Genomic DNA, 8283 nt, shown 5'->3' on the forward strand with positions numbered 1-8283 from the left:
GGGCCAGACTCTATAGCATAAACTGCCTGCCTTATGCCACCCAAAAAATTAAAGGAAAAGAGAAGTTAAGTCATGAAAAACTATGGGTGTGTGTCTATCATGAGCACAGGGCCAGGCACGAAATGTTCATCCAACAAACGGTTAATATAACTGGAAGATAGACTCTCAGGTGATTAATGGCATGGACTTTGGAGCCCGACTAAACCTGAACTTGAATCTGGTCTCTTCAATTTACTATTATGTGACCTTGGGCAAGTTACCTCACATCTCTGCACCTCAATTTCTTCATAGGTTTGCTGTAAGAATTAAACGCATTCCAAATTCTTAGCACAGTACCTGTCACATGGTAAACAGCTAATAATCAATTTCATTGTGTTGGCTGTTGAAATGTCACCAGTTTAACTCTCCTTGGGGCAACTGTCTCCTGCGTAACCCGATGTTAGCACCTCTGCATTGCGGGGGGGTCACACAAGCACAGAACCCATTGACGCTGCCCATTTATTTAGCCATGGGGCTGACCTTGGCTTCTTTCAGAATGTTTCCTGATAATATGGAGTATTTATTTCTCCTGGAAGTCTTAACTTGTGGTAATTGTTTAACAAATGAAGCAAAAAACAAAAAAAAGATTCACAGTTAGAGTGACAGAAAATTTTTAATTGCAGAAAAAGGGAACACTGATGAATTTAATAATGTGATATTTTTTAGTGAAAAAGAAGAATGCTGGGGCTTCCCTGGTGGCACAGTGGTTGAGAGTCCGCCTGCCGATGCAGGGGACGCGGGTTCGTGCCCCGGTCCGGGAAGATCCCACATGCCGCGGAGCGGCTGGGCCCGTGAGCCATGGCCGCTGGGCCTGCGCGTCTGGATCCTGTGCTCCGCGACGGGAGAGGCCGCAGCAGTGAGAGGCCCGCCTACTGCAAAAAAAAAAAAAAAAAAGAAGAATGCTGAAGCAAGTGAAACCTGACCTCTAATATCAGCTCTATTTAGCTGTGCATGCTTGGGAAAGTTAACTAACTTCTCTATCTGCTTCTTCAACTATAAAATGAAAATTTTGCTAGATTATGAGGATTATTTGAATGTATGTAAGTCACCTGCAACAGTGTCTTATGCATAGTAGGTCCTCAATCCATGGCAAATAAACACATTTGCTGATGCAAAGAGACCCAGACTCTAAGTTGAATAGCAAAACAACCACCACAAAAAGAACGTCTCCTTCTTCTGCATCATGGATTCTGGAGCATGGATTGCAAACTGGCAGTTTCATTTAGGTCACAGGGGGTATTGAAACATTTTGAATCTGTTGTCAATATTTTTAAATTGGCAGATATATTAACATTGTTGGATGACTTCCACCTGCTTCAAGGTATGTTTTCACTAGGAGTATCAGAAGAGGCAGTACTGTCTCCTATAAATTATACATCATTGTAATACTTTGCTAATTTACAATGAAAAATGTTAACAGCTTCAGGAATCAGGCCTCAAGTCTTCTCTCATCAGCACATTCTCTTCTAGGAGGAAATGTACATGGATGGCCAGATCGTAGACAGAGGATTTCTTGGTGAAGAGGAAATCAGAACAAGGGGGATGTTAAACAACCCCAGTGGCCAATGACATCAATCTAGATGAGCTCAACCACCCATGCCCTCCACTCGGAGAGAGCTCCAAGGAGTAGTTATATGAATCTGCTCCTATCTTGTGCAGACAGCCCTGGAGAACATCATCAACTTTTCATTCTCCTTGACTCTCCTTGACTCTTCTTTGTTTAGGCTCCATGCAGATGTAGTTCAGTACAAGCCCTCTTATCTAACCAAATTGAGAAAGGTAGTTTGTTAGGAGAATATGTTTAAAAAGTAAATTGAAAACAAGCTCACTGGGGCTTCCCTGGTGGCGCAGTGGTTAAGAGTCCACCTGCCAATGCAGAGGACACGGGTTCAAGCCCTGATCCAGGAAGATCCCACACGCCACAGAGCAACAAATCCCATGCGCCACAACTACTGAGTCTGTGCTGTAGAGTCCAGGAGCCACAACTACTGAAGCCCAGGTGCCTAGAGCCCGTGCTCCACAACAAAGAGAAGCCAGCGCAATGAGAAGCCTGTGCGCCGCAATGAAGAGTAGCCCATTTGCTGCAACTAGAGAAAGCCCGCACGCAGCAACGAAGACCCAACACAGACAAAGATAAAATAAAATAAATAAATTTAAAAAAACCAAATTCATTGAAAAAACTGAGGAAATTATAAAAAGGGATGCATTTAGCATTTATTCTAAAACACTGAAATGTGCCTTCGTGTGTCAATTTTGTTTTTTGGCTGAGCCACATGGCTTGTGGGATCTTAGTCCCCTGACCAGGGATGGAACCTAGGCCACCTGTGGTGGAAGCGCAGTGTCCTAACCACTGGACCCTGTGTGCCAATTTTTTGCTACAGGACAAAAACCTTTTCTTTAAAATCGACCTCCTTTCCCTTGCGTAAAGCCCACTCATAAGGTATCATCTACAATTTCCAGTTTAGTTTTTTTTTTTTTTTTTTTTTTTTTTTTTTGCTGTACGTGGGCCTCTCACTGTTGTGGCCTCTCCCGTTGCGGAGCACAGGCTCCGGACGCGCAGGCTCAGCAGCCATGGCTCACGGGCCCAGCCGCTCCGCGGCACGTGGGATCTTCCCAGACCGGGTCGCGAACCCATGTTCCCTGCATCGGCAGGCGGACTCTCAACCACTGCGCCACCAGGGAAGCCTCCAGTTTAGTTTTTTTTAAAGTAGAGCAACAACATAAAGACCGCTACAAAGCAATCTGAGAGCAGAATCCATCTAGATTTTTACAATTTTCATCACAAAGTTGTCTCCTTTACATATTATTCAATAGCAACTTTATTTAATAAAAATACTTTTTTCAAGTTCTTCCATGGCACCCAAATTAATTTTCATTAAAAAAAAACCCATTATTTTTTGTACTCATTATTTCATGGGTTAATATAATATTCTTTTTAACTGCATAATTATGAAATAGCACAACTGGCATAAAAAGGTTTGGGAACAAACCCAACTAACTGACTCTAGGAAAGCCTACAACATAATCGGTAGGTGTAAAAGACTGCCAGCCAGAAGTGTTTAGTGAGATCAGTATGGCTTACAGAGAAAACAGCACGTATTAAGTGGGAGTCAGTTAAAAAAACATATTTTAGGAACATTTTTTTTATATCATGTCTTGTGTAACTGGTTGGATTTAAGCTCTCTGAAGTGTAGTCAGAATCCCTTCTTGCCTACCCCAGATAGACACCCACCTCTTAGCACCCAATGAATGATTATAAGTCAGGGAGATGTGGTACATACATACAGTAGAATAGTACTCAGCCATAAAGAAGAATGAGACAATGCCATCTGCAGCAACATGGGTGGACCTAGAGATGATCGCATTAAGTGAAGTAAGTCAGAGAAAGACAAATATAATATGATATCACTTACATGTGGAATCTATAAAAGTGATACAAATGAACTTATTTATGAAACAAAAACAGACCCACAGACATAGAAAACAAACTTATGGTTACCAAAGGGGAAAGGGGATGGGAGGGAGGGATAAATAAAGGGCTTGGGATTAGCAGATACACACTACTGTATATAAAATAGATAAAAACAAGGACCTACTATATAGCACAGGGAACTATATTCAATATCGTGTAATAACATATAATGGAAAAGAATCTGAAAAAGAATATATATATATATATATCTGAATCACTTTTCTGTACAGAAACTAACACAACATTGTAAATCAACTATACTTCAATAAAAAAAATTCAGGGGGATTTCCTTCTAGTTCATCACAAGGTCATTTTATAACTCCAAATTTGGAATTGACTTTGCTATAGTCACTCTGTGCTGCTTTCAGGACCTGTTGTAAGGATCACATGAAACCGTATCTGTGAAATCACTTGGTAAGCTCAAAAGCCCTATTCTATGGGCTAAGGCATTAATTCTGTGTGTATTCACCACACCATCCTACTAGATCATGGGTTCCTTGAGGCTAGGAATAAAATCACAACTACATTCCCTACAAAGCCAGCACATACTGAGCACAGACTGAGAACCCATCGTGGGGACTGATTGTTTGGGCGTATGCATATCTTCCTTGCTGATTTTATCTGTCAGGTCAAGCACACACCAGACAGAAGATCCCACCAATTCTGCCTGTCCCATAAGTCCTGGAGCCTTGGCGGTGATCAAGAAAATAACGAATTTTACTGGATCTTCCACTGCCGGAGGAACGGACTGGTGGCAGCTCCTAGAAATGATCAGGGGTGACAGTGGAGATTGACAAGGAAGATGAGCAGGTGATTTTGTCTGGAAGGCGTGGCAGTTTCACATAAAAGCACAACTCAATTTTTTTTGGCCATTTTTTTCTTTCCTTCTTCCTATTCTATAAAATGTCTGTTTTTGAAGTCATTAAACGTATTTTTTACAGGCAAAGTCTCTGTTTTTTGAGGAAGGTTAACCTGCCATGACTAATTTTTTTTTTTCCTGGTTACTGGTAATACCTTTATGCTGTTTTCCCTCCATTCCTTCCTTCCTTCCTTCCTTCCTTCCTTCCTCTCTCTCTTTTTCTTTCTTTCTTTCTTCCTTGCTTGCAAAGGGGGAGGGTGGAGATAGACAAGTACAAAGATATGTTGGTTATAGAAAAAAAGTATCTGAGTTCTTGACAATTTCAAACATACACAAAAAACAGAAAAAATACTATAATGAACCCATGCAAATCCATCACCAGCTTCAACAACTATCAACTCATAGCCAGTCTTGTTTCATTTATTTTATCATACGCTACCCCCCATATTATTTTGAAGCAAATCCCAGACATCATTTCATTTCATCTGTGAATATTTCAGCATGTATCTGGATACCCTTTTTTTTTTTTTTTTACAAAAAAAACCCCATAGCCACAATACCTTGACCACGCTTAAAAGTAACAATAAAAATTCCTTAATATAATAAAATATCCAGTGTTCAAGTTTCCAATTGTCCCATAAATGTCATAAATAATGTAATCATCTCTTTTTCCTCTTCCTCTTCTTCTTTTTTTTTCTTTTTTGCTATCTGCTAACATTTGTTGAGTGTTTCCTAGACTATTGGTACTGTTCTAAGCACTTTACAAGTTTATTTTCTACAGTGATCTTAGGCAAAATTGTTTAGCCTCAACGAGCCTCTGTTTTCTCATTTGCAAAATGATGTTAATACCTCATTTATAAGGAGATGGTGAAATTTGAGAGATACTGTAGTTAAATTTATCTTTTTCTTCTTTCCAGTTTGTTTGAATATGTATCCAAATAAGGCCCATGCAAATGATTGGTGTCTTTTAAATTTCTTGAATTTTCGAGTCCACCTCCACCTAGCGTGTGCCCTTTCTTTCTCTCTCTCCCTCTCTCTCTCTTCTTGTTGCAGACGTTTGTTGAAGAAACCAGTTTGCTTGTCCTGTAGAGTTTCCTACTATCATATTAGTCTGCTTGGGCTGCCATAACAAAGTATTCCAGTCTGTGTGGCTTAAACAACAGAGATTTATTTTTTCACTGTTCTGGGGACCAGAAGTCTAGGAACATGTTGCTAGCAGGGTTGGTTTCTGGTGAGAGCTCTCTTCATGACTTGTAGACAGCTACCTTTTTGCTGTGTCCTCATATGGCCTTTTCTCTATGTGTGCACACCCAAAGAAAGAGAGAGATCACTGGTGTCTTTTCCTCTTCTCACAAGGGCGCCAGTCCTATAGGATTAGGGTCCCACTCTTATGATCTCTTTTAGCCTTAATTACCTCCTTACAGGCCCTACCTTCAAATACAGTCACATTGGAGGTTAGGGCTTCAGTATATGATGGTGGGGGCAGGGAAACCAGGGGAGGAGTGGACTCAATTCAGTCCATAACACCTACCATCTGGATTTTGTTAATTGCATCCCATGGTGTCCTTTAACATATTCTTCTGTCCTCTGTATTTTTGGTAGCTTTGTAGTTGGATCTAGAGACTTGATCAGATGAAGATTTAATTTTTTGATAAGATAATTTCATAGTAGAACTGTATACCTCCATCTCTAATACGACTTTATATAATTAATCTCACGTTTATTGAAAGTCTTATAGTTTACTTATCCAAACACGGAATTCAATTCCTCAAAGTAGTCAAAATACAGAGTATATTTTCTTGTACAACCCTGTCAAGTTTTTCAAAGGTAAAATCATGAAACATGACACAGAGCTTGTGTTTAAGGAGCACCATGCACCAGACACTTTGTTCTTCAGAACAAGCTTGTCATGCAGGAATGTTGTTTCCTAATTTTGACAATGGAGAAAATAAGATTTTAGGAAATCTTCCTAAACTGGCTTTTTAAAACATCTTCTCAAATATTTAGTCAAATGCCAAGTGAATTCAATTCTCTTTGGGAAGAGCTTTAGATGGGAATTGGGTGGGACATTACATAATGAGAGAGTCTCCCTAGGAGAGCTAGAAAGGGTCGTCAATAAATACTCGCCAACTTAGTCATATCAAGTCCCAACACAGCAGTTTGATTCCTGGTGAGACTGAAATGCAAAATACAGGCAGATAGATACACTGCCGCTGAACCTGATTCAGTATATTCCCTTTTTATTTGTTTGAGTTCCCACTACCTGCTTACACCTCCTTTTACTTTGACACATTTTCACCAATTTTTGGTAAAAATCCTTATTTGATTGGACACTAGCCCTGCAGGTTTTTAAATTTAGGTTTTAGATGGTGATTACTATATACGGGATTCTAAAATCCACTTTGTGGATTAACTCTATTAATTCTCACAAAAACCCACTCAGGTAGGTACTGTTATTATCCGCATTTTAAAAATTTATTTATTTTTTGTTTGCGGTACGCGGGCCTCTCACTGCTGTGGCCTCTCCCGTCGCGGAGCACAGGATCCGGACGCGCAGGCCCAGAGGCCATGGCCCACGGGCCCAGCCGCTCCGTGGCATGTGGGATCTTCCCGGACCGGGGTACAAATCCGTGTCCCCTGCATCGGCAGGCAGACTCTCAACCACTGCGCCACCAGGGAAGCCCCTATTCGCATTTTTTAGATGAGAAAAACGAGGGCAGAGAAGAGGAATAACTTGCCCAAGGTCACCCAGCCAGTGAGTGATGGTGTCTAGATCTGAATCCAAGCAATCTGGCTCCAGAGTCTGTTCTCACAATGTCCAAGGTTTCACATGCTTAGAGCGTCCTTTGACATTCAGGTGCCCAAGGTGTGGACCCCACAGACCACTGTTCCTCAGGGGGCCCTGGTGCCATGACATAACATCTGGCTTCCACTGCCTTGTTCAGCCTGTAACTTCTCATCCCCCATCAGCCAGCATGCTTCACACCCAGTTCCACACCAGAGCAACACAAATTCCAGAAACCCAGTTCACACATTCAGATGGTTGACTCTTAAACACACAGGACCCACCTGCTGGCCAGTCTTCCATATTCCTCGTAGCAGGGAAGCCTCTTTGGAAAAGAGAACTTTGGGTGAATGATGCAGAATTGGAGATTGCTGCCCGGCACGTGGAGTGGAAGTGGAGGAGGGGGGAGAGAAGAGACTGCCTAGTAATGCTGCGCTCGTTCTTCAGTGCCTGACCCTGCCCTCCTGCACGCACTCTCCACCTTTCTCTGCCCTGCTCTGTGCTCAAGGAGGCTGATCCCAGGGGACTGCGTCAGCCATGTTCCCTGGCTGGCTGGCTTCTGAGCAGCCAGCAATGAGAGGCACTGGCAGGAAACTGGAAGGTGGGAGGAGAGAGAAAACAGAACATCTCTTCCCCTCTCTATTCCTCTGCTCCTTCACAGCTACAACTCCATGCCTGCAGCTCATCAGCCTCTGCTAATACTCTCTTCCCCTGCCCCTTCCAAGCCTGAAAGGGTGGTGACAGCTTCCCGCTGCTGCTGGTCCCTTGGTGCCTCAAGCCCCCGTTTGTTCCCTTGACCCGGATCACCCCTCTATAAGCAATTCCTTTATTAAAGTCTTTTCATTGCACCTTCTGGGTGAACTTGGTTTCAGGCTGGAACTCTGAATCAGGTGCCAAAGTGATGCACATGGGCTGAGCAAGGGGAAGTCAGAAGACCTAGTGAGGAGCAGACTGGGGTAGGTTGGTTTGGAGCTGGCCCTGCGCCGAAGTGTAAGTGTCAGATACCCTCCAGAGGTGGTGCTGGCTGGGTCCCACACATGACTTTAAGAGGCTTTATTTACCATCTACCCGTTTTGGTAGCCTGGCAAAACCCCTCCTCCTATATGACAGTGACATTTCCAAGCCTCC

At 42.5% G+C, this 8283-nt stretch overlaps 1 long non-coding RNA gene across 1 annotated transcript; it reads right to left on the reverse strand.

Moving 5' to 3' along the window:
- Positions 1–645: 645 nt before the first annotated feature.
- On the reverse strand, positions 646–7698 carry LOC137224365 (uncharacterized). Its single transcript, XR_010943317.1, has 3 exons — positions 7440–7698; positions 3321–3388; positions 646–911 (listed from the first exon to the last, which is right to left on the reverse strand). It is a non-coding gene; the product is annotated as an uncharacterized lncRNA (long non-coding RNA).
- Between the last annotated feature and the right edge of the window lie 585 nt (positions 7699–8283).

The sequence above is a fragment of the Pseudorca crassidens genome, chromosome 5, assembly GCF_039906515.1.
Source record: "Pseudorca crassidens isolate mPseCra1 chromosome 5, mPseCra1.hap1, whole genome shotgun sequence".
Taxonomy (NCBI): domain Eukaryota; kingdom Metazoa; phylum Chordata; class Mammalia; order Artiodactyla; family Delphinidae; genus Pseudorca; species Pseudorca crassidens.